Here is a 13738-nt window from a genome sequence, read left to right on the forward strand (position 1 = left end):
ATTGCCTCAAGGATCAGTTCTCTCACCCTTACTGTTCAACCTATATCTATCTGATCTACCCGACACTTCGTCCAGAAAATACTGCTATGCCGATGACCTAGCTCTAGCCGTCAAACACCAGTAAATGAAGACAACAGAAGAGATTTTAGTCAATGACCTGTCAGCATTAGACAATTACTTCAAAATCTGGAGACTCCAACCCAGTGTGAGTAAAACAGAAGTGTGTTGCTTCCATCTAAATAACCGGTTGGCGAACGTAAAACTGGAGGTAAGTTTCAGAGGCAGAATTCTTCGTCACAACTGGAACCCAAAATATCTTGGTGTCATCCTGGATCGTACACTATGCTTCAAACAACACCTTCTTAACTTAGCTCAAAAGCTGAGGACTCGAAACAACATCCTCCATAAGCTATGCGGAACTACCTGAGGATCTTCAGCAACCACCCTGCGAACTTCAGCTCTGGGCTTGGTATACTCAAGTGCTGAGTATTGTGCGCCTGTTTGGATGAATAGTCATCATACAAGGCTTGTTGATACCCAGCTGAATACAACAATGCGCATAATATCTGGCACAATCAGATCTACTCCAGTTTATTGGCTTCCACTGTTAACCGGTATAATGCCTCCTGATCTACGCAGATGTACTGCCCTTATGAGAGAATTCCACAAGATCTCCAGGAATTCTAACGTACCCGTGCATAAGTACCAGCCACTTTTAAATCGCAAGAGACTGAAATCACGTCATCCAACTCTGTGCGATGCTGCTGACATGGTTGCTAAGAATTTAAAACCTCTTGAAGAATGGAAAGGTCGGTGGGAAGCAGTGACAGATGTGCACCTGCATAACATCTTCTCAGGTGCTAAACTTCCAAGTGGATTCGACTTACCACGCAAGACGTGGTCTACTCTCAAAAGAATCCGTACCAGCCATGGGCGATGCAGGGATGCTCTCTTTAAGTGGAAGAAGCTGCCTGATCCAGCTTGTGACTGCGGGGCTCCATACCAGACTGTTCACCACATTGTCAGTGAATGCAGGATTCGAGCCTATCACGGCGCCAAAGAGGACTTCCTGCTACCAACTCCAGATGCAGTGCGCTGGATTGAAGGACTGGATATTCAGTTGTAAAGACAAACTTGAGTTTCTTGTCTGTCAATATGTACATATGTATATGTAATTTCATGATATGTCTGTATTAGCCATACGCTAAATAAATAAAAATATGGAAAAATAAACGCAACCCTTCCAAATTTCCGGTTGTTGCTTTAATTTTGGACACCAATTATTACACTATGCGTCATTGGTAGATCACAAGTTTTGTAGTTTATAATTCTAGACTACACTATTACCGTACTACACAGCACTGCACTGCACTACCCCACTGTACTTGGTATTAGAACCAACCTGGATCTCTCATTTGTCTGGATGGTTAGCCCCGGGGGCGCTGAGGTGCAACTCAGGATTGACAGGGCTATGCTGTTTGCCAAACAAGGTGTAGAGATTGGGAGATGGCTGACAGAGTCTCGGGAAGTCCTTCTGGGTCCTTCCCGAAGCCCGTCTCCTTTACTGCTTCCAGAAGGTGGTTGTAAGTGGATGTTCTGCCGTGGCGCGTCGCGTTATCATGATGTAAGGCCTCTTATTGGTTGTCTCTCGGCCATGTAGGCTTCCAGTTCACAACCTGATACCTTAGCTGTGAGCGAGTTCAGCTTATGCCACAGTTCCTCATACCTTTTTTATGTTATGCACTGTTGAATTTTCAAATGCGTCCCTGTCCTGGTCTGTAACATCATGTCTAACAGCACACTCCCAGACGGTACGATCCGGGGTATAGATTGCTCCACATTCACAAGTGTCTGTGATGAGCTATCGTATTGTTTAGGCGCTTCAGTCCGGAACCACGCTGCTGCTACGTTCGCAGGTTCGAATCCTGCCTCGGTCATGGATGTGTGTGATGTCCTTAGGTTAGTTAGGTTTGCGTAGTTCTAAATCTAGGGGAACGATGACCTCAGATTTTAAGGCCCCTAGTGCTTAGAGCCATTTGAGCCGTATTTTTTAGTATGTAGGTGGGATACGGACCACGTCCCGATAGGCAATTTATAGCTCCCCTGGTCAGAACGAAGTATGTCATTCTCGTTCTTTCTTTTATCTGTATGTTGGGGAAGACCTGGTAGGTTCTCCTCCCTGTTTCTGCCTGTCCCAGATTTCTTGCCATTCTCTATCAAAGCATGCTTTTGCTTACTTACTCGATACGGCTCTTGTGCTCAGTACCTCATTTACCTCATCGTATTCGCGCTTTTTGAGCCAATATTGTGCACCTCTCCTTACTGCTAGGTCTAGAGGTAGCAAGCCTAATATCACCTTCAGTCTGTGTTGTTCTATACGAGTGAGCCTGTCCTAACGTTGCCATATAGTCCAACATCAGGCCGCTGTCACACCCGTGCTCCATAAATGTTGATAGTGCACGATCCGATCAGCCGGCTAAACCGAGAGCCACAAAGACTCCCCTTTCAAACTATGTCAGGTGCTGATAACATTGTCTCACACGACAACGCAACTTATTTGTGTCCTACACAACGATCCCTCAACGTGTGACACCGTTCACCGCGCTTAAGTAACAGGGATGGGCAAAACTGACCGGTTAAAGCCGAAACGGGTATTTTAGTTCTAAATAACCGGTATTTTTTTGTATTAGTTTGGTTTCGGTTATAACAGAGGTTTTTTCATAGGAGACGAAACCAGTCTACGCAGCAGCTATCTCCATCTTCTCCACTGGCGATCGTGGCAGTCAGTCTCGATTACTGAATAGCAAACAACATTACGAGACTTTCCACCTAATGTCAGGCAATTCACAAAGTCAGGTTTGCTGCCGAAGTGGTAACCTAGAGGCAGCCCTGTAACGTCAACTCTCTGCAGCGTCTTTGGATGATGTTTCCGGACACAGCTTCCTAACCTCTATTTGTTCCACAAGGTACCCTATACAACCCCTCACAACTTCTCGTAACATTTCTGGCGTACCCTGTGCGTGCAGGGTGTTTCAAAGTCTTGGCGACATACGTCTGTGGGAGATAGGTCACGTCATGGGGAACAGGTTTTGCCACAGATGAAATGGCCTCTGACGCCTCGTGGCGATGCTAAGTGTCTTATGCCCCACGTGACAGGCGGTAGGTAAAGCTTCCAAAACATATTTCTGCTCTTAAACACTCACTCTCAAGGTCTTCTTGTTCAGAAGCAGTCTATCTATCTACTGGGCTATGTAGTATGCAGATGGAGCACACCTGGTTAGTAGACCTCGCTAACAGTTATTCGACAAGGGACTAGTTGGCGGAGCTCCGTTCGTGTGACTACGGCCTCCCGTCGGGTAGACCGTTCGGCGGGTGCAAGTCTTTCGATTCGGCACTTGCGCGAAGATGGGGATGAAATGATGATGATTAGGAGAACACAGCACCCAGTCCCTGAGCATAGAAAATCTCCGACCAAGCCGGGAATCGAACCCGGGCTCTTAGGATTGACATTCTGTTGCGCTGACCACTCAGCTACCGGGGGCGGACATTGACGGAGCTGATGCAAGCACTTATTCGGCTGGGGACTGATTGACGGAACTGTTGGATGTCCTCCTGAGACATGTCATTAGATTCTTTCCAATTGGCACGTTAGATCGTGAAAATTCCGAGCTAGATGGAGGCCCTGACCATAGCCCTGCAAACTTTCTCAACTATGGAGAGATCCGGGACCTTGCTAGCCAAGGTAGGGTTTTTGTGAGCACGAAGACAATCAGTGCAAACTCTTGCCCCATCCAGACGTGCATTACCTTGCTGAAATATAAGTTCAGGATGGCTTGCCATAAAGGGAAACGTACAAATGTAATGTATTGCGAATACATAGAAAGAAGGATCCTTTATTGTATGATTATATGATAGCGGAACAAACACTGGTAGCAGTTACTTCTGTAAAATATCTGGGAGTATGCGTGCGGAACGATTTGAAGTGGAATGATCATATAAAATTAATTGTTGGTAAGGCGGGTACCAGGTTGAGATTCATTGGGAGAGTGCTTAGAAAATGTAGTCCATCAACAAAGGAGGTGGCTTACAAAACACTCGTTCGACCTATACTTGAGTATTGCTCATCAGTGTGGGATCCGTACCAGATCGGTCTGACGGAGGAGATAGAGAAGATACAAAGAAGAGCGGCGCGTTTCGTCACAGGGTTATTTGGTAACCGTGATAGCGTTACGGAGATGTTTAATAAACTCAAGTGGCAGACTCTGCAAGAGAGGCGCTCTGCATCGCGGTGTAGCTTGCTCGCCAGGTTTCGAGATGGTGCGTTTCTGGATGAGGTATCGAATATATTGCTTCCCCTACTTATACCTCCAGAGGAGATAACGAATGTAAAATTAGAGAGATTAGAGCGCGCACGGAGGCTTTCAGACAGTCGTTCTTCCCGCGAACCATACGCGACTGGAACAGGAAAGGGAGGTAATGACAGTGGCACGTAAAGTGCCCTCCGCCACACACCGTTGGGTGGCTTGCGGAGTATCAATGTAGATGTAGATGTAGATGTAGATGTAGATGTAGAAACGGGGCGGAGAATCTCGTCGAGATACCACTCACTGTGCTGTGAGCTGCCGCAGATGACAACCAGAGGGATCCTGCTATGAAAAGATTCCCAGTTGTCGGGCCCTATGTCGGGCGACATTCTGGTTGGTATCCCACTGCTGTCCGAGACTTTTCCAGACTCGTTTTCGCTGGTTATCGGGGCTCACTTCGAAGCGGCATTCGTCACTGAAGACAATTCTTCTGGAGTCAGTGAGATTCCTGACCGAGTAGCCTTTGGATGACTATGGTGAGATGTTATGCAGTATAGTTTTGGGTGTGTAAGTTGTACGTATGGATGGTTATGAAGATGAAAGGGATAGGTAGAAACCACACGCGCCACACGTTCTGTGTTCCTCTTGTGAAGCACCGGATGGACGGCCAAAGGTCTATTGATAAAATGCGTGCAGTAAGTACGCATTCGGCACACTGTACTATCGGTTATGTGGTAAATATGTACACGTAAACGATCGAAATAACATCATCAGTGTCACATACCTCCATTCCGCGGGACGTTACAGAGAAATATGACACATAACACAGCGTAATGGCGGATATCCTGTTGATGGAAAGAGCAGCGACCTCTGACTCCTTGAGAGACGAAAACTGGAGGTGCACATTCCTTTCACCAACAGGATTCGTACCGATAATATCATCATTTGAGCGCAGCACAAACTTCTGTAATGGAAGACACAGAAATGGGTAACAACCCTGGCTTTGCCAAGCAACTGAAAGGGTTGAAAACAGAGAAGTCGCAAGATCTGGTAGGAATCTCAGTTCGCGTTTGCCGAGAGTACTCTTCGCCACTGGGTTCTTACTGCTTTTGCATTGATCACGAATCCCTCGGGCAGCGCAAAGACTGTTCTGTGCGCATTCGCGCCAAAACGGTTACAAGTAAGTCAAAGATTATGACAGTCTCACAGAAATGAATACACACAAGAACTATATCACTGTGATATATCGACACATCGGAGTACCTATACATTAATAAAACCAAATGTGAATATTGACACAAACATATGCCTGTTACTTAGCAGAAAAGTAGTACGATATTACTGGTATCGAGAACTGGGGTTGGAGTGCCGTAATGGTCACGTAAATAAAGAACCATTACAACCTACATATGAAGTTATGCTCTGGGGTGCAATTTTGTGTGACAGCAGGGCCCTCTCGTGGTTATTCCACGCATCCTGGCTGAAAATTTGTATGTCAACCTGGTGACTCGGCTGTTGTCGTGCCATTCAGGAAATGCACTCCAGGGGGTGTTTTCCAGCGGGTTAACGCTCGACCAAATACCGCTGTTGTAACCCAAAATCCTCTACAGACTGTAGATATGTTGCCTCGGCCTGCTTGATCACCAGATCTGCCTCCAATCGAGCACTTGGGGGACCTTTTTGGACGACACCTCCAGCGTCATCCACAAACAGCATTAACCGTCCCTGTATTGGCCGACTAAGTGCAACAGACAAGGAACGTCACCCCGAAAACTGACAGCCGGGACCTGTACAACACAATGCAGGAAAGGGAATGACTAGGAGTGATACAATGTGTGTGTGAGGTGTGTGGTTTGAGGTTTTCGGGCGCTAAACAGCGTGGTCATCAGCGCCCAAACGCATTGAAACAGTAACACATGCGGTGAAGGGACGAAGACGGACAGCGAACAAGGAGAACGACTAAAGGACACGAACAGAAATCGAAGTGAAACAAGTAGGTAATCGTGACTGGCGGGCCTCTTACCTAAAACCTGGGTGAGCCAGTCACCCAGCAGCACATTAAAATCCTCTCCCTGAAATCCGAGGCAACAAATTGGACGACGGTTCAATCCCGCGTCCGGCCATCCTGATTTAGGTTTTCCGTGATTTCCCTAAATCGCTTCAGGCAAATGCCGGGATGGTTCCTTTCAAAGGGCACGGCCGACTTCCTTCCCCATCCTTCCCTAATCCAATGAGACCGATGACCTCGATGTCTGGTCTCCTTCCCCAAAACAACCAACCAACCAACCAACAAATTGGACAGGACACAAAACCGTAAGACCTTAACCACATTTGTTGCGTCGTCTTGCAAAATAGAGGGCAAATCCGGTGGCAAGGAAACCGCCGCCCTCTGGTCAGAGAATAAAGGACAGTCAAGAAAATGTGGCGGACAGTAATCTGGACGCCACAAGCACTGCAGATTGGGGGGTCCTCCCGCCGGAGTAAAAAACCGTGCATTAAGGGACTGTGCCCGATGCGGAGGCGAGTGAGGAGAACCTCATCCCGCCTGCATGACTGATGGGACGTACGCCATGGCCGCGTGGTGGCCTTGACCAGATGCAGCTTATTTTCACCGACTGCCAGCCACTCCTCTTCCCATTGACGCATAACACGAAAACGAAAAAGGGAGGTAACAGCATGGAGGGGGACGGCACATTCAACAACGTGAGGGAGGGAACATGCATCTTTGGCAGCCACATCCGCCAGTTCGTTTCCCCTAATACCCACGTGCTCCGGCACCCAGCAGAAAGAAACCTCCTTCCCCTGCCGTTGCAGGTGGAGTAGGGCATCGTGAATGTTCTGGACGACCGTATCCGCTGGGTACAAGTGTTGCATGGTCTGAAGGGCACTCAGGGAGTCAGAACAGATGAGAACCTTAAGACTGGGAACACATCTCATCTGCTCCAATGCCCGCAAGATCGCAAACAATTCGGCATCAAAGATGGTAAACGCCGCAGGAAGCCGTAACTTGACGACTCGATCAGGGAAAACAACAGCACAACCAACAGAGTCCCCCCGTTTAGAGCCATCCGTAAATACTGGTACACGGTCGAGATGCTGGTTTAAAACGTCGTAAAATAAGGAGGTAAAACAAACGAAGGAGTGCAGTTCGTCCGGTACTCTGACAAATCTAAAAGGACGCTGGGCCTCTGGAGCAACCAGGGAGGCAGGCGGGTAAAACCCTGGAGTTGGGGTGCCACACGCTCCACACCAAGAGACTCAAGCAAATGCTTGGCACGAATCCCAAATGGTCTCGTTGCCCTGGATACCCTCCGTCATACAGCGTATGTTGGTATGCGGAGTATGTACGCAGACGGCGATGTAAATGTAGAACTTGAGGGCCGAGTGCTGACGCACTAGAATTTGACGGTGACTTCGTATACGGAAGAACGTGCCGCTTTGTGATTCATCGGGCGAAAGTGATTTCCGGAACGTCTCATAACAAGAATGATTTGATCGCGAATCGCAGGAAGGTGCGAGAGTCTGTTGACCGACTGGGGAGGTGAGCTTCCCAGCAGCCAACTAACGAGCTGCGCCGAGTGTCCTCGGAGGCGGGCGACGGTCGGCGGCGTCGGAACAATGCTTCTTGCATTCTTCCGCAGTCCTGCCGCGGCCGGAGGACAGTAATTATCGCCGCCGGAGCGCTCGCATGCTGATGAGGCGCGGGGGCACGCACCGGCGGCAGCGCGTTCCACGCATACCTTCCCACGCAACGCGGCGGAGGCCGGCTAACGCGGTGACAGCCCGCCTGCGATGACGTGTCCGTGACGTCTCGCTGCCCGCTCTGGGCGTCTAGCCCGGCGCAGTATTATTCGCAGTGTACGGGGTGCGTTCAAAACGTAACGCCAAATTCTGTAATTCCGTGTCATGTGTGAGTGAAATACGCGCGGTTTTTTCGTCGTAGGGTTGTTAAAGACACCCTAAAAGTACCGGGTGATCATACTTAAGCTGCAGCCACTCACAGAGGTCCAGCGTAATTATCATACGGCAGCGAAGCTTGTTAGATGCTCTAAAACGTTAATGTGGAACCGCTTTACGCTCTCCAGGTGCAAATCTGTGAAAGTAAGAAAGACATAAAGAAATGTTTTCATCTTCTTGTTGTTGTGGTCTTCAGTCCTGAGACTGGTTTGATGCAGCTCTCCATGCTACTCTATCCTGTGCAAGCTTTTTCATCTCCCAGTGCCTACTGCAACCTACATCCTTCTGAATCTGCTTACTGTATTCATCTCTTGGTCTCCCTCTACGATTTTTATCCTCCACACTGCCCTCCAATACTGAATTGGTGATCCCTTGATGCCTCAGAACATGTCCTACCAACCGATCCCTTCTTCTAGTCAAGTTGTGCCACAAACTCCTCTTCTCACCAATCCTATTCAATACCTCCTCATTAGTTATGTGATCTACCCATCTAATCTTCAGCATTCTTCTGTAGCACCACATTTCAAAAGCTTCTATTCTCTTCTTGTCCAAACTATTGATCGTCCATGTTTCACTTCCATACATGGCTACACTCCATACAAATACTTTCAAAAATGACTTCCCGACATTTAAATCTATACTCGATGTTAACAAATTTCTCTTCTTCAGGAACGCTTTCCTTGCCATTGCCAGTCTACATTTTATATCCTCTCTACTTCGACCATCATCAGTTATTTTGCTCCCCAAATAGCAAAACTCCTTTACTACTTTAAGTGTCTCATTTCCTAATCCAATTCTCTCAGCATCACCAGACTTAATTCGACTACATCCCATTATCCTCCTTTTGCTTTTGTTGATGTTCATCTTATATCCTCCTTTCAAGACACTGTCCATTCCGTTCAACTGCTCTTCCAAGTCCTTTGCTGTCTCTGACAGAATTACAATGTCATCGGCAAACCTCAAAGCTTTTATTTCTTCTCCATGAATTTTAATACATACTCCGAATTTTTCTTTTGTTTCCTTTACTGCTTGCTCAATATACAGATTGAATAACATCGGGCAGAGGCTACAACCCTGTCTCACTTCCTTTCGCTCCCTGTATTTTACCCCTGCCACGTTCAGAATTTGAAAGAGAGTATTCCAGTCAACATTGTCAAAGGTTTAATGTTTTCATATACAAATGGAAACGGTCGTATGGCACTGTTGGCCGCCGTATTGCAAGTCCTTTTTAGGTGACGCCACGTCGGCGACTTGCGAGTCAATGACGACACACGACACCCAGTCCCCTTCCGGGAATCGAACCCGGGCCCCCTGCGTGGTAGGGGTAACGCTACCGTTACGCTACGGAGGCGGACTTTCATATACAGTGGATTAGAAACAGGATGCGGGCAGAAAAACGCAAACAATTGAGAAAAACACAAAGTTGGTTTCATTATTAGCCTCAGCCTACACAATATTTGTTCACTAGGGGCACTGGAGAAGTCGACGAATGCTGCACAGCGCCAGATTTGCACCTTGTGGGCAAAATTGGAACTAATTTTTTTCTAGACTAAATTGGTTCCACACATCTACCAGGTTTCACTGCCATACGGTAATTAAAACCCACTCTGGACCTCTGTGAGTAGTTGCACTTTAATTGTAACCACCCAGTATCTGAACAGTCTTACCCACATCAGATACTAGTGTGTTATCAATAGTCAAAAAAGGTTGAATAACTTTTGGTACTATTGGTAATTATTTATCTATAAATAGATATAATATAGATTCTACCTATTTACCTACATATTAAAAAATCATTATACAGGGTGTTTCAGAAAGAATATACGTATTACAAAGTTTTATTGTGTCCAAACTGGCAGATTAAAACTGCGTGCCGGACCGAGACTCAAACTCGGGGCCTTTGCCTTTCGCGGGCGAGTGCTCTACCATCTGAGCTATCCAAGCACGACTCACGACACGTCCTCACAGCTTTAATTCCACCAGTACCTCGTCTCCTACCTTCCAAACTTCACAGAAGCTCTCCTGCAGACCTTGCAGAACTAGCACTAGTGCTCTACCATCACACAGCACACAGTTTTAATCTGCCAGGAAGTTTCATATCAGCGCACACTTCGCTGCAGTATGAAAATCTCATTCTGGAAACATCCCCCAGGCTGTGGCTAAGCCATGTCTCCGTAATATCCTTTCTTCCAGGAGTGCTAGTTCTGCAAGGTCTGCAGGAGAGCTTCTGTGAAGTTTGGAAGGTAGGAGACGATGCACTGGCGGAATTAAAGCTGTGAGGAGGGGTCGTGAGTCGTGCTTGGGTAGCTCAGATGGTAGAGCACTTTCCCGCAAAAGGCAAAGGTTCCGAGTTCGAGTCTCGGTCCGGCACACAGTTTTAATCTGCCAGGAAGTTTCATATCAGCACACACTCCGCTGCAGAGTGAAGATCTAATTATCGATCGCTGCTCCTCAGCTCGGCTATTGGAGAAACGAAAACAGTCAGGTTCATATTAATAGCCGTTAGATGTCATTTGTCTTCTGTTTTGCTTGGTAACTGTCATATGTTTAAAATGGCTACCCCACAGCAGAGATCATTTTGTGTTCTCGAGTTTGCGAAGTGCAATCCCGTGATTACAGTGCAAAGACGTTCTAGGTTGTGGAAGCAAATTGATCCTCCCAATGGGTGGAACATTCGCAGGTGGTACCGACAGTTTCTAGATGGAGGATGTGTATGTAAAGGATAGAGTCCTGGACGCCCTCGTGTTCCTGAAGAAAATGTTGCTCGAATTCAAACTGCTTTCCAACGTAGTCCTTCAAAATCAACTCGTCCTGCCAGGCGGGATTGCAACTGCCTACGACAACAATTTGCCATGTTTTGAGACGTCGGTTGGTTATGAAGCCGTACAAGTTACAGTTGTTACAAAGTCTGCGTCCTGATGACAAACGCAAACGTGTGGCATTTTATAACGAGATTCTTGGTGCTATTGACGATGATAACACTTTCGCACAACGCATCGTGTTCAGTGATGAAGCGACTTTCCATGTTAGTGATCAGGTAAACAAACACAGTGTTCGAATTTGGGGCCTGCAGCACCCACATGCAGCCACTGAACATGTACGAGATTCGCCAAAAGTCAATTTGTTTCGTGCGATATCCCAGTCATCTGTTTACCGCCCATTCTTCTTTGATGGAAACACGGTTAACGGTCAGCAGTATCTCACTATGTTTCAAAACTGGTTGTTTCCGAGGCTGCACGAAGATAACTTCATTTTTCAACAAGACGGCACGTCCTCTCACTGTAGTCACCAAGTGCGTGAATATCTGAATGAAACTAACGAACCGTTGGATTGGTCGTCAAGGAGCTGGCGAGTTAGCACGTCTCAGGTGGGCTCCACTGTCACTGGATATGACATCCTCTGACTTCTTCCTGTGGGGTTTCGTTTAAGACACCGTTTATGTACCACCACTCCCACAGACCCTGGAAGAGTCGAAGAACCGAATCTGTACTACCATAACATCAGGACATGCTTGCCCGAGTATGGGACGAATTTGAGTATCGATGTGAAATTGATCGTGTCGCTGATGGAGGACATATTGAACACCTGCAATCTAAACTTGAGAGGTTCGTAAATATGTGTGTAAAGTTTCGTATGTCTTAAAAGTTTAATAAATATATGCATTCTAAATACGCATATTCTTTTTAAAACACCCTGTATATCCACTATCTGATCATAAGCGTGCTGACACCTGCTAGTGCACATTAATATGAGGTGTGTCTACCTTCGCCTTTAAATCGCCTTGAACTCTGCTGGGCACACTTTCAGTGAGGTGTCTGAATGTCTGTGGGGCAGTGGCAGCCCATGTTTCCTCAAGAGCCGAAACCAGAGACGGTAGTAATGCTGGACTCTGGTGTCTGGAGTAAAGTCGATGTTCTAACTCGTCCGAAAGGTGTTGCTTTCGGTTCACATCAGGACTCTGTCTGGGCCAATCGATTTCAGAAATACTGTTGTCCACAAACCATTCCTTCATAGATGCTGATTTATGACATGGTGCATTGTCATGCTGATAAAAACAGTCTCGGAATTGTTCACTTACTTTTCACAATACACAATGCTGTAAGATATGTTCATATCCTTCCAGATTTTGCACTTTATTAAGTAGAACAAGGGATCACACCCCAAACACGAGAAACATCCCCATAACATAAAACAAAACTTCACTGTAACTTCTCCGTACTTCACTGTGGGTACTACACATGGTGGCAGGTAACGTTCTCCAGGCCTTAGGCAAACCAAAACCCTTCCATCGGATTGCGACACTCCAAATAACTGTCCAGTTGCATCACTATTTACATCACCGAAAGCGTCAGTTAGCACTGATTGCAGAAATGTGAGATTTATGAGGAACTGAAACTTCCTGGCAGATTAAAACTGTGTGCCGGACCGAGACTCGAACTCGGGACCTTTGCCTTTTGCGGGCAAGTGCTCTACCAACTGAGCTACCCAAGCACGACTCACGTCCCCTCCTCACAGCTTTACTTCTGCCAGTACCTCGTCTCCTACCTTCCAAACTCAGTTGTTAGAGCACTTGCCCGCGAAAGGCAAAGGTCCCGAGTTCGAGTCTCGGTCCGGCACACAGTTTTAATCTGCCAGGAAGTTTCATATCTGCGCACACTCCGCTGCAGAGTGAAAACCTCATTATGAGGAGCTGCTCGTCCATTTTACTGCTTTCGCCTTAACTCCAGAGCCACAGTATTGATCTAGCTGGGCTGCTGGTGGCACTTTGAAACTCACGAGAGATTCTTTTCATTGATTTCATGCGATATTTTACAGCCACCCTTCGCAATGCCTGACGGTCCCCGTCGGTCAGTATATGACGTCTGCCTGGTCTCGGTATAACTATGCTTGGTCCTTCACATTTCCACATCACAATCACACCACCAACAGTCAACTCGGAGAGCTGTACACGTGTTAAAACGTTCCTGATGAATTTGTTACTCGTATGACAACCAATAACCGGTCCACATTCGAAGTGACTGAGCTATTCTGACCGGCGCATGCTGCTGTTGCTGCATCTCAGCTGGCAACGCAATACTCCCAGCCTTCATTTACACTGGTGAGTCCACCTCCCCTAACACCTGGTGGTCAATTCTGGATTACATAGGGAGGGGTGTCCGTATACTTTCCATCTCATAGTGAATGTATACATGTTTACATGTAAGTATGTACACTGAACGGCCCCAACATTACGGCCGGCCGGTGTGGCCGAGCGGTATTAGGCGCTTCAGCCCGGAACCGCGCGACCGCTACGGTCGCAGGTTCGAATCCTACCTCGGGCATGGATGTGTGTGATGTCCGTAGGTTAATTAGGTTTAAGTTGTTCCAAGTTCTAGGGGACTGATGACCTCAGATGTTAAGTCCCATAGTGCTCATAGCCATTTGAACCATTTTGAACATTGAACTAGTATTTGTTTCGTTTGATGCAACCAAAATGA

The 13738-nt window shown here is 47.1% G+C and overlaps 1 protein-coding gene and 1 non-coding gene across 2 annotated transcripts in view; one reads left to right on the plus strand and one right to left on the minus strand.

Moving 5' to 3' along the window:
* Positions 1-13738, plus strand: part of LOC124544740 (endoglucanase E-4-like) — a 383436-nt gene that overhangs the window by 251504 nt on the left and 118194 nt on the right. The window lies entirely within an intron of this gene.
* Positions 12679-12753, minus strand: Trnal-caa. The gene has a single exon. It is a non-coding gene; the product is annotated as a tRNA-Leu (tRNA).

The sequence above is a fragment of the Schistocerca americana genome, chromosome 8, assembly GCF_021461395.2.
Source record: "Schistocerca americana isolate TAMUIC-IGC-003095 chromosome 8, iqSchAmer2.1, whole genome shotgun sequence".
Lineage (NCBI taxonomy): Eukaryota > Metazoa > Arthropoda > Insecta > Orthoptera > Acrididae > Schistocerca > Schistocerca americana.